Source organism: Cygnus olor, chromosome 5 (genome assembly GCF_009769625.2).
Source record: "Cygnus olor isolate bCygOlo1 chromosome 5, bCygOlo1.pri.v2, whole genome shotgun sequence".
Lineage (NCBI taxonomy): Eukaryota > Metazoa > Chordata > Aves > Anseriformes > Anatidae > Cygnus > Cygnus olor.
In genome coordinates, this window is record NC_049173.1 from 51,494,213 (window position 1) to 51,507,751 (window position 13,539).

At 34.6% G+C, this 13,539-nt stretch overlaps 1 protein-coding gene across 4 annotated transcripts in view; it reads right to left on the reverse strand.

Annotated features, from left to right (window-relative positions):
• The window catches only part of LRRC4C (leucine rich repeat containing 4C), a 300,531-nt gene that overhangs the window by 118,916 nt on the left and 168,076 nt on the right, over nucleotides 1–13,539 (reverse strand). The window contains exon 1 of one of the 4 annotated variants that reach the window (XM_040558649.1): nucleotides 2,492–2,548. The exons of the other annotated variants lie outside the window; for them this stretch is intronic. The gene's annotated coding sequence lies outside the window, so the exon portion shown is untranslated. Of the gene's footprint in view, nucleotides 1–2,491; nucleotides 2,549–13,539 lie in introns of those variants that run through there. 4 annotated transcript variants of the gene reach the window in all.

Sequence of the window (13,539 nt, forward strand, 5' to 3'; positions counted from 1 at the left end):
TCAGTGGCTACAACATGAACAGGCAAATTACTTTTCAGACACTGTTTTTTGCAGAAAACACAAAAACATTATGGTTTTTATTGTGAAGTAGTTTTCTTCAGACCCATCTTCGGTAAGGATAAGTGACATGAATAAAGTCCTGACCATTTTGTACTAAATAGTGCAACTTTTAAAAATATATAATTCCTCATTTTAAGGAGTAGAAAATTTCAACAAAACAATGCCAGCTGACACTTTCAAAACTTTCAAAGCCTGCTTTTGAAAATCTCACCTATATTATCCGGTAAATACTACTGACTGTTTCGTTCAGCTGGGCAGAATTTAGTTAATAATGAATCCACAAAAAATGTTTCTGGGAGAACATTTCCAACTCTTCTAACAAAATTGCAGGCAACTGAAAACTACCTGCAGGCAACAACCTGTCCATTATTCTATTATTTTCTTACAACTCACCTACAGCAACTAGGACAGCACCTGTTCTTCCCCTTACAATTGCAACAACAATAGTGCTTTTCTCCCAAGCAATTCGCAATACAGGCTGGCAGGCCAACAACCACACTTTTAAAGATGGGGGTAGGCTACTATATGCATTGCTGCAGTGGTAGCAATAGGGGAAATTCTTTGCCTGGAAACTAGTGAAAGGAGTCGTTTTATCTATCCTAGCAAGAATACAGAAATCTTTAATACTTATGTGAAATAAATTAGCAGGTTTATCTTACCTCTCAAGGGAAAGATGCCTGTGTCATAGGCAACATCAAGTTTAGAGCACGAGATAGCGCTTTTTTGCAGTGAGACAAATACTGTGACGCCCACAGAGAAAAAGGTTACAGTTCAACTCCAAGACGCAGTCCCTCTGGAGCCCTCTTTCAGGGTTTACTGAATGTCAGAAGCTTTTGCTGTTGCTGTTCCTGTCTGCTAGACTTACACTGCAGATAGACAGCAGGATTTCAGCATACAGTTTGGCTCTTTCTATCAGCTTCTAAATTCAATTAAAAGTGCCTATGGCACTTCTCTGCTAGGAAAGGAATATTTAGCACTGCCACAGACACTCATTCCGAGAAGAAGTCATTTCAAGGCACCAGAGTGCTTTTTAAAATCTTTGCTGTGTATGCATGAGCACCAGAGTCTGCAAGTACCTGCACACAGTCACTATCAGAAAAACTTACTAATGACCTCCATACACTGACCTAGAGGTGACAACAGAAATGAAACAATGCCCACAGCTGCTTTTGATTACAATTCTACTATTTTGACAGAGCACCTCTGGCCATGTTCAAGTTTTACACAGGACACACTTCCTTTTAAGTTTTGGGTTTATTTTCCCCATTTATATCACCCTATCTTGAAAGAGAATATTGCAGCTCTGCGTTCCACTCTGGCCAGCGAAGTTTCCCCAGGAATGTACAACTAAAAACATTACCCAGGAATGTACAACTAAAACATATCTGATACACCATTTAAATTTCAAAGTCCTTTCACTCATGAACAAGCCTTTGAACACATATGAACAGCCTTTCACATATGAACAAGCCTTTGAACACATTTGAACACATATGAACAGCCTTTCACATACGAACAAATTGTGGTCATGCCAACCTTTATTTTTTGGGATACACAAAAGGCCTCACAACCACAGAACCATTGTTCTTCCCACATATCTGTTATACCTCATATACCCAGACGAAAACTATCATTTTAGGACATCTATGGATTCCCCATGCAAGTTAAATACAACAGCTTTCTAAGACAGAGCAAAGAAATTAGAACAAAGGTTTGAAATTTTGTCAAAACTGTTTATCCTCAGTGAATAATTAGTACATTTTTCAAACACAAACAGAAAGCTTACAAGGAAATGCAGTTTTTCCTTTGCTAAATACTGTTATCATTGCCCAATATTATTATGTTACTTCAACTCATCTCCTAAATCAAGCAAAAATATCATCTTTCCAGTAGGTTTGGTTTTTGTCAGAGTTCCATGTTGAGATAATAGTAGTAAAACCACAAGTCTGATTGTATAAACAGAAGCTGTTCAAGATTTATCCAAATTCTATCTTAATTTACATTCAGAGAACTGCACAGCAACTAAATCATTTTCATAGTGTAAATAATAGCAGAGTTTTCTGTCCTGAAATTATTATTTTAATTGGCAACAAGCCTTATAGTTCAGTCTTTACTTAAAGACAGAAATGACAAAATCTACCAAAAACACCTCTCTTCATCCCTCAAAACCTATCAAGAAATAAAGCAAAGGTGGGACTAGACAGTATACCTGAAGAATATAAATATTTATTTAAGTTAACCCATTTGAAGGTGCTTTCCCAGTTACATTCATAACCATCAGTCAGGAAATCCTGGAAGACTAAATACTATCTGATGGTGGCTGTTCAGTAGCTTACATAAAAACAGGTAGTGTTTCCATAAAATTTTGAGAGGGATCTGCTGTTTAGCTGATTCAGAAAAGAAGCCAGTGACAGGTTGGGTCACAACTCACCCACTGAAAGCGATTCCTTCTGACTCAGTTATTTCAGTAGAGGAGAAAGTTTTCTTCAGTTTCTAGGTTGCCAGTCCAAAAGTTTTTAAAATATCTACTATGACTCATATGAAGAAAGAAGAAACAGAGAACAACAATGAAAGATGCAGAATTGCTTGAAAGCACTGAGATTACTGAAAGGTAAATAGTAGTATATAGAATATTTTTTTTTCAGCTTTCTTTCAAGAAAAGTGCATTTATGGTCTGACTGGTATTTAATAAGATTTTAATAGACGATTCTTACCAGCCATCATATTCAAACAGAAAATTGAAAAATCTTACAGAATTTGCCTGAGAGTCAGTCAAACTTCTTCCAACTCCTTCTTCTGCAATGGCTAATAGCACAATTCATATTTAAATACATGATTAAGATGACAAATGCAATTTCAGACTGTGAGATAATTCCAGTCAATAGATTAATTTTACTTATAAGACAAATTTGTCCCCAGGTGTAAGGCATTTATGTCTTACAGTATTTTAAGTCAATTCCACTATATCTCTTGGAAAAAAGCACATTGGTAAAGAAGATTATTAAGTAGAGACAAGTCTTAAAAGACAACTGACTTCTGGTTGTTGATAATTAGTCTATCCTTCTTCCTTAGTTACACAATCTTCTTCAAGCAAATGAAGGCTACTGTATTTATAACAAGTTCATGAGGAATCCCAGCAGTCCTCCATCATTTAGTCCGTAATCACTACTTGTAGAAACCACTGTTGAAAACTGTAGCTATGCTGAAGGCACCTGGCCATCTGACTGCACTCAGATGAAACAAGGCAGAGGTGAGAATTACTGAAAGTGCTTTAAAACCACTACTCTGTTCTTCACCTGCTTGAATTATCCAGGTGTTATTCTGGCTCCTGTCATAAATCAAAGCTAAAAAGCTTCTATGATTTTTCAGTGGTTGACAACAGAACCAATTCACCACACCTATCAGGATGGATGGCTGAGATGTAATAGGATGCTAGCAAGAATACTTTTTTTTTTTTTTCTTTTCTCTAGAAATATGCTGGCATCGAGAAGAGAAGAAAGAAAGAAAGATCTTCTGATGTGAACAACTCATTCTGATAAAAATGCATGACTTTGTTTAAAAGAAGGGTGGAGGTAACCTTTCAGACTTGGGCCCTGCCACTCCAGGTCTTCCTGTCCCGCTGCAATTATGCAGAAGGCTCAGATAACAGCTCCAGTTGTTTGTAATGACAGCACAGACACCTGCTCACACGTCTGGGGAATGTGGACCTAAAGAAAAGGGGAATCAGTTAACTCATTTATATCAATCCCTGTCTGTCTCCTACTCAGTTTCTGAACACCACCTGCCACAGAGCTGAGAGGCAGTCTGCTGCTTGGCCTTCCACAACTGCCTGACCTTTCCTCTAAGCATATTAGCCTACAGCAGATCCAGCCTCGGCAGTCTTTTGGGGCCCTGGACTTTGTTGAGTTTTATCAGACCATCAGTGTTATGAGCCCCAGGCAAATCCTTCAGTGCTGCTATTCTTATCACAAAGTAATTACCTGGCCTTTCTTCAGGCTGGTTGGAATTCAGGGGTGGAACTCACTGAAAAGGTTAAGGAGTCAAAAAAATCAAACTAGAACTTGCTTTCAGTCAGGTTTCCGGACTTCATAACAGCTGCAGTCAGCAATCTGAGAAGTCTGACATGCAACTCGACTGAGTCTATCGGACGGTCAACTGATCACTTTCACAACTGCCAAAATGGTAAAGTTTAGGGATAAAAAAAAAAAAAAGAAGCACATTCTATTGACGTTAAAGCACATGAACTAGAGACAGATTTCTGAAGTGACACAGTAAAACACTCTGGAGTAGGAGGATTTTTTGCATAAGAACTAGCGACTTTTTTTCGCTGAGCAGAGTGACTGATGACTACGAACATTAAACACTGTTTCATGTGGAGTTTTAGTCAGGGGAAGCACTTGATAAACCAAAAAAGAAGACATTTCTCTAAAGAGCTGAGTTACATGCTTTCAAAAAGACAGTATTTGAGTAATTAGCTAGAGGAGTATGGACCAAGGAGTCATGGATTATCTGTATGCTATGCTCTATCTTGATCAAAGCGCGCTTTTGTTCAGATCAACTTGGATAAACACTGAAATCTGTGACATTTGCAGGTCACAATTCAATTCGTTTCAAATAGGTTCAAATTGCCAAGCTATCTGAATTTATTTATTTGAGATGCTGTTTCATATGCCACACAGACCTAACAGGATACTTCAGCAGCCTTGCACTGAGAACTACCCTGCCTCAACCTTTCTCCTTACTACAGAAAAGGCTTAAAAAGAAATGATAGAAAGCCAAATGTTGCCAGTAACATTTTTGTTAAATATACTGCTGTTTCCAAATACACAAAAAAAAATTGTATAATAAAGAATAAGGATGATAAACACTACATTGGATGTGTTTATATTTATACTATTTCATAAGAAAATGATTTAAACTTAAAAATCAGTTGAACACCCCATCTCAAATTCTGAGATGTAGAAATAGAACCCAATTTCATGTTTCTGTTCTTAGGAAAACAAAACAAAACAAACAAAAACCAACCAACCAAAACAAAAACACACCTATTCAGACTGTGTGTGTACAACTTTTTCTGAGAATTTTACTGTGGTTAAACTTCTAGTAATTCCTGTTACTGGATGAAGACATTAACTAAAATAACACACAGCCATTTCTTTCATCTCCACCCTTTTTTTTTTGTATCAACTATTAGTCAAGACGACAATTACTTATAAGGTATTTTCATTTCTATTTTTCATAATGGGCTTCTTGTCAGCTTGATATGTGAGTCTAAGATTTCAAGTGGTATAACAATACATAAGTTTTAATCGTGACTGAGGTAAGGAGATTCATTTCTGTAAGAAAAAGCCCTCCAGAAAAAAACATCTGATCATATATATATATATATTTTAAATTTCCACATCGCTACATATAGCCCATATGTTGTAATTCACACACACACTTTCTGTGTGTATATATATTGTGATGTGTATAGGGAATTATTAGCATAATAGTCTTCCATTTATGCAAAAAAGAGCAAATTTGACTACCAATGTGAGTACAATAACAATAGTTTATTGTTATAAGATTTTCTCTTAAGCAGATCTTTTTTTTTTTAAAAAAAAAAGCTATGTTCTTTAAAAATTAATGCATAGCACTACTCCTCTTCAGTAGTATGCACTTCATTGGACTAATTTATGTACGTTTAATAACATGTCTGTGCTATATAAGTAAATAATTTTCATTTGGCCACCTGCCCTAGACAATACTTCAGTATCTCCAAGGCCATACTCAGGCTTACTCTCAGAGACATCAGGGAAGTTATCTAATGGAAGTTTATGAGGGTAGCAGATGTTCATTCCTGCTGTTTGATGGTGGTGACATCTGAAACTTTGGTCTTTTACCACGAAGAAATCCAAGAAGAGTCACAAGAGCAGCATGCGAACTTCCTGCAAAGACTACTAATCAGACCATTATTAAAAGAACCTGTGGTAGAAATTTATGTTCAGGCCATTCTAAGAGCTCCTTTAGTATTTCACTCCTCTTTGTTATGTTTATTTCTGTTGCTTCTAAACAAATCTCAGAATTGACCTACTGGTCAGGCTCATTTTAAGAAAACTAAACACCTGACACTGTGTAAAGCTTTTTTGCATTGGGAGGTTTCTATATGATCAGAGGGTTCGAAGTATATATTCCATGAGAAAACAGATATTTGCTCATCTCTTTCCTCCTGTTGGACCTAAAGTTTACTGAGAAGAATGGCTGTTTTCATTTATGGAAAGTTTATTTATTTTTTTTTTAATGTTTACATTTGTATCCTCTTTTGAGATTCAATAGCTTATACCAGAAAATTTTCTCTCTGCTTTGTAGGAAAAATATAGGATAAAAATATTCCAATACCTAAATGTTCATATGCCTAAATTGTGATTTCTAGAAAATCTAATTGATTGTCAATGGGTCTCTGGTTTCTACTCATGTAATTAATTTATGATTTTGAGACTTAGGCTCCTAAGTCACATAAGAACCTTTAGTAAATTTCTATTAAAGATTCATGAATAATTACATTCACAAAGATTAAACGAACAATTATCTGACAGATACACTGGGGGATGAAAAGTTATTAGCAAGGTTTGCTTGTAGTTGTCTGCTAATACATCTCCATCCTCATCTCTTCCATACAAAACTTACCCAAGTATTAACCTTTCTATGAACAAATCATTGATTTTATCAAATCAATGGAATTTAAGATTATCTATGATTGATCTTATTTCCAAAGGTTTGGTTTTTGTGTGTGTGTGTTTTGTTTGTTTGTTTTTTAAGGGAGGAAGCAGAATCCAGAGACTGTAGTTATGATGATGATTTCAATGAAGCAAAAGGAAGTCCCAGATTTCAATGAAGAAAACTGGAGATTTAACATCTGCATGTTTACACCTGTTTGATCTTACAGATCAAAGTATACAGTGAGAACAGTCATCAGCAGGTGAATGTTTTAGTCACTATATTTATACCACATACATAAAAAATAAAAATAAAAAAAATCTAACTTGCTTCCATTATTCAAGTAATTGTATATGTGACCTGGGAGAGAAGAAGAAAAGGAAAAAAGACCCCTGCAGCTTCCCAGGTGTGTGTGGGGTGTGTGTGTGTGTGTTAATGACCATTACTAAATTAAACCCTGAAGTAGTAGATTCCTTCAATTGACTTCACTGTGCTTCTGATTAAGCTTTTAACAACCAATGGTTAACAGAAAGAAATATATTGTATTATCTTATGTTCAGAATTCAGGCTCCTGCAGCCATTACTCAAAGTGGAAATATATTCACCTGTTATTTGCAAAACTTCTTTCTTAGTTGACTTCACAGTACATGTACATAGGTAAATTTTAAAGTTTTACATTAACTGCAAAACACGGACAAAACACAAAGAAAAAATTCTTGACTATATTGTTCTAAGGAAACTGAATTCTCTTCACAGTCCAGAGAATTCAGTTGGAATATTGTTCTATGTAAAGATCAAATGAAAGGCATAGCAGAAGCAAATTATTCATGGCTTTACTAGAGATGAAAATAATAATTACAGAACTAGAAACTCTTCTTCTTTATGTATTCCCTCCTTCTATGTATTTATATTTTATTTTCGAGATAATTGAGTTTCTAGCCAAATACTTCTGCATTGGTATTTGTACGTTTTCATTTTTGTTGTTGATATGAGAATGAATTATTGTGGGCAACACAGCAGTAAAACAAAGAGAACAACCAACCTCCAAAGAAATGTGCAACATCAAACTAATTTCCTTGTAGTCATTTCTTTTTGCTTTACCAATTTTCCACATTATTTCAGCTCTTACACTTACCATTTTGTAGAGCATGACTGAATGGGCAAACCATTGCAGCTCAGAAATATTTTTACATGCTCAGTTCCTAACTAGTCTTCATAATCTGCATTTATTCTGTTCAATATGAAAAAAAAAAAATCTATATATGAGTAAAACCAAAATATTTCCAGAACATCATTGAATTTGTTGCTGCTGCTGTCTATAAACTCATTTAACCTATATACTAATTCTATCTTGATTCCTTTTCCTGACTTTATCAGACTCCAAATGCACATAAATAGACTTAATGGCATAATACAGAATAATCAGCTAAATAAACGCAACACTGATAGCTAGCAACTAAAAAACTTACTATTTTAATTTATATATTTGATACCTACTCTCTTAATTTTCTAGGTAAATTTTCACAGCTTATTGGTACAATCTCAAAATCACACCTTTTGAGATTTAATCTGAAAAATGCCATAATGCAACACAATTGCCTTTCTGCTCATTGGTTACTAAACTTCTAAACTACAGCATAAGGATGCTTCAAAATACCACCTTCCAGGATGTATTATGTGTCTGTACTTTGGCACTTAGTGACTAAGAATAAAAATCAAATGAATAGATGGATTACATAAAACTATATTAAGGATAAATTAAGTATTGATAAACTTCAAAAATCATGATATTACTCTGGAATGCCACAACACACAATGACATATGGCAGAACCAAATGTCATTTAGAATTCTGTAATCTGCTAGAGACTTGAATCAGCCTAGTGATAACACCAGAATTGTAAATAAAAGAAAAATCTGAAAGAGTGGTGTCTACTAGTGAAAACTTCCAGCTTTTAGTTCTAGCTTAGCTACAGAGAAAAAATAAATAAATCTGTAAATGCTTTTACTACCTTTCTTCTTTATCTTTATATCAATAAGAAAATACCTCTCAATTTTAATAATTGAACACTTGGTAAGAATGGAGCTCAGAACAAGTTTCAAAGGAAGGCTAGTAACGGTCATTCATATTGTTGATTTTGGCAATTACGATTAATGCCACTAATTCAGGCAGGAAGCCCAGTCATCATATAATCTCATGTATGAACACACATACAAATAGTAAAAGCAGTTTTCTGCACTGAATACTGTAGAATATTAAGAATGTATTACTGAGACCTTAAAATCCTATACCCATAAGTATGGCTTTGGTCAATTTACAAATCCGATTTTCTAAAACATTATTTTTTTGTATATAGTACAATTACACAAATTCTTCAGTCTTTTCAAAAGATTTTATCTATAAACAACACACTTTTCTTATGTATTTTTCATCTCAAAACAGTCATTTAGTCAAAACTAACTTTGTACTTTTGAGTTATGAATACAATTTTCTTGATTCCAGCTAAAAAAAAAGTATTATCAGAAACATGGTAGAAGCAGATATGATATAATGGTCAACTCAACAGAGTAGCACAACCATTCAATATATCATACGCTGTAGTTGTCATACATGTTTTCCCTTTCATGGGATCAGGGCTATACTTTCTGCCCCCAAATCTGCAGTCTTCACAAATTGTCAGGATTTGACAAGGGGATTATCTAGGAAAGCCTCAGAAAACAAAAATGAATTATTTGCTCCATGTAAACCCTTGATATCTGGATCTCAATTGAAAGATGACCCTGAGAAATGAAGGAATGTCCATTATCAAAGATAATATCAGTTTCCATTTCACACAGAGCAAAGAGCGAGTAAGTGAAAATACAAGTTTTAAAAGAAATAAAAATAAATGATTTCATACGCTTGACTTCTAAAGAAAAATAGTAGTGGTTAGTGTATTTAATGCTAGTGAAACCGACAGCCCAGGAAACTGATAGCCATTAGCCAGAATGCATGCAGAGTGTCTCGCACACTTTCCGGTGAACTAAAGCATGTAAGAACCATTTTCAGAGATGAGAGGATATTAATTAATTCAAAAGGCCTTCAAAAGACTGTTAGGAGGAATTCTACATTGACATTAATTTTTATTGTATATCTTTTATATCAGTTCACCTTTGTACAGAGTTCTCCCAACAATCGCTTGTAAAAATTTCACAATGCTCCTTCCATACATTTGATTCCAGATAGAGCCATTTTTTGAACTTTCAAAGAAAGTCCATGTCTTTGCATTATACATCTGAAACTTAACATAGTATTGGCCTAGAATCCTAAAGGACTACTCGTAGTGACCCACATTTACTTCACAGAAGAAAATAAAATTTCACAGCCTATTTAGATAATAAAGTAATATGCAGTCCTGCTTCATAGCCTTGATGTCAATTTACACTATTGGTTTTAGGGTGAATTAAATATGACTCCAGGCAGAAGGACTTCTTCCTCATCTTTTCCGTGGGAGTCAACTGACGCCTGAGATCCAAATACCACATGTTAATGTGCATACTGAATTAACATTGCTATAGTCACAAAATATCTATTCCAATTACAAAAATATTTCCACAATCTTTGATGTTATACTAACAATAATTAACCTAGACAAGAAGTAGCACCAGAGACACTATCATTTCTAGCTGAATAATGGACAAAGCTGATTGCAAGCAAACATAGAAAATCTACCAGCTATATCTTCTTTTATTTTAAATAGCAGTACAAAAGAATGGATCAGTTCAGAATAGATACCAGGCAACTAGAAAACATGAAGACCTGCTATGAGCCAGCTGGAATCAGTTTCTTTATTTGCTTGAGTAACATGTATTTAAGGATTCAAGTTGCAAACATGTTGGAGTAACCTGAAGATCATTTAACAATTTGACAAATACATAGAGCAAGAGCTGAGGCAAGAGTGATGCATGTGGCTCCCCGGAGGATAATCCACCCGAGTTATAACATTTTCAAATGTGCTGCATAATGTAAGTATTAATAGGACACAGGTGCCTTTGCTGTTGCATAGAAACAGATGCACTGAGGCAAACCAAGGTATTTTTAATAAAGTAATATCCATATTAAACAACACAAGGTGGCGAATCTAGAAACAGTTTCTAAATGCTGAGGTGCCTGATGCTGCCCACTAATATACACAAGTGTCCAAGCTTTGTAAAACTACACTACCATGTCAGATTAAACATAAGAACTGGAGATAGGATCAAATCCTCGGTGCCAAAAAGTTAATCCAAAAAACACTGCTATTCAAGCACATCCATTAGGCTAAACATCTAGGAAACAAGAATTATTCCACTGAAAATATAACTGGCATGCAGATTAAACAAATTAAATCAATGTTATAAACAGGAAGAGGAAAAAAAACACACAAATAATTAGATAATCTGTAATAACATCTTTAGTTTGCTGTATGACTTAAGAGGTAGGGAATTTTTCAAAAACAATAAGCTATCTTTACTGCAGACTGCTGTCATCACATTGTGATACAGTTTCAGAGTCTGATTGTAAAATAATGCTAGAATAGGTTTAACTGTACTTGGACAGAAACTTTGAAAAAAAACACACGGTGTTTCTGAATATATTGTCAGCAATATACTAACCATTCCTTTTTTTTATTATTATTTTAGAAACACTAAGCCAGTGTCTAAGATTGGCACTTAAAACCTCTGATCTACATAAGCCTTTTATTTTAGTTTTATCAGTAACAATATGTACTTATTGAAACAGTACACCTTCTGAGAAAGTATGGCTATTACTAGCTTTAGAGTCTTCAGAACATAGAACTTAGGGGATGATGAATTTTGGGGTCATTTCTCAACATGACTGAAAAAAATATGTATTTGTAAATGAAGAAATATGTAAAAAAGTATATCTTAGCTAATAGATTAATTATTAAATGAATTTGAAGAGTTAGCTTGAGGTGTCTTCAAGACAATTGCAATAACCAAATCCTCAAGCACAGAACCATGATAATTATATGAGACCCTTCTTCATTTTTTCATGTGTCAATGTGTTGTCATGATTTCTAATGAGGTTATACAGAAGATCCTTACTTCAGATACTACAGCTTTCTTATAATGACTAGACAATTTAGATTAAACAACCTGGGAGACTCATTTAAGTTTCTAAGTCTGCTGTAGACTTCCTGTGTAATTTTGAATTTAATTTCACTGTACTTTAACTCCCCATCTGTTTTGAGAATGCTAAGATACTACAATAATGAAGGCCACATAAGAAACTAGACATATGTATTGCAACCTTCCTTAGCAACAAAGAACTTCGTGTTTTTTGTTTTGTTTTGTTTTTTTCTCCCCCTTGGAAGACTGATAATGATGGATATGCAATCTCAACATACTGAGAAGAAATGTTTTCATCTGGAACTGGTTGTGTATCTTGATTAACTGCATGTTTCTACAGTGGAAAAAATAAATTTCAGGGCCATTAAGTGAGGACTTGTAGCTTTTTGGTTCAAAACTAGAACTTCAAAATTGTTATAGTATTAAATGTAAAATATTAATCAATTGTGCATACATTTAGAGAGTCTACATGCACAATGCTCACACGTGGAAAAGACTTTTTTAAAAAGTGTACTCACAAGTGACATTCATCATACCTTTCTGTACCATCTGTAATTAGCAACCTGTTTTGAGGATGTGTGTTCTGATGGGATGAATTTATTGAGACCACAGATATTAATTTGTTGATATTCTTTAAAAAAAATGTTTTATGCTAAGCCATTTTTAACTAAGATCAATTTATGGAACTTCAATTCAGTCAGTTTTTATATGCTTTGTCCATCACTAGCCTGTTTCTTAATTTTATTCTACACTCATCAGTAAGACAAGACATTAAAAGCCCTATCAAATGGCCATAAAAGAGGATGGAACAAGGATGGAGAAGAATGAAGTGAAGGGACCGAACCATAAAAAGAAATATGATTGCTTCTATCTCTAGTGTAAGTGATGTATGCTCTGATGCAATGTGTTCATCATTATGTATTTTTTCAGATACTGTGCAGATGAATGTAATTTATTCCAAGAATAATTTATAAGGTATTCCAACATTTTATTCTACACAGGAATAAATATGTGGAATATGGTCCAGAATTCTGGCTGCTTCTGTTGCAGAGGAGTATTGCTCCCCTTTTGAGAACCTTTGATAACTGGCAACATTTAGAGAAGCAGTCAACATTTTACATTAGAAATTCCAGTGGGTGCATTATATGTTGATTGCTTTCTGGGTCAATTCATTTTGTTTGCACAGTAATGGGATAGAAATGTAACTATGACAAATATTGAACTCACAAAATCAGAAGGAAGATAGACAGCTCACTCCAACCATTGACTCAACAGTATTCAACCACGATTGATCCAGTTTAAGCCTCCCAGTGTGACAAAACAATGAGTGGCCCTTTCTTAGCCATTCTGCTTTTTGGAAATATAATTACTGCCACCACCACAAATCCCATGATGTGTTAATTGTTGACTAGTATAGTTGCATTTTTGCGAAATTATCAATAGACGGACAGCTGTTCATCCTTCCCATGCAGAACAAGTTCCCCTAAGTAATACTGAGTTCCTATAAAAAAATCTGTCCTCTTATGAAGACCGCTGAAGTTTTAAGGTTATGGTGAAGGGATGGAAAGAAAGAATATGCTACCTTGGACTAAAATTCATCTGGAAAACACAGAGAACCCAAAGTAATGGAACTGATCACACTAGAATACTTTTGGACAGAAGGTGAAATG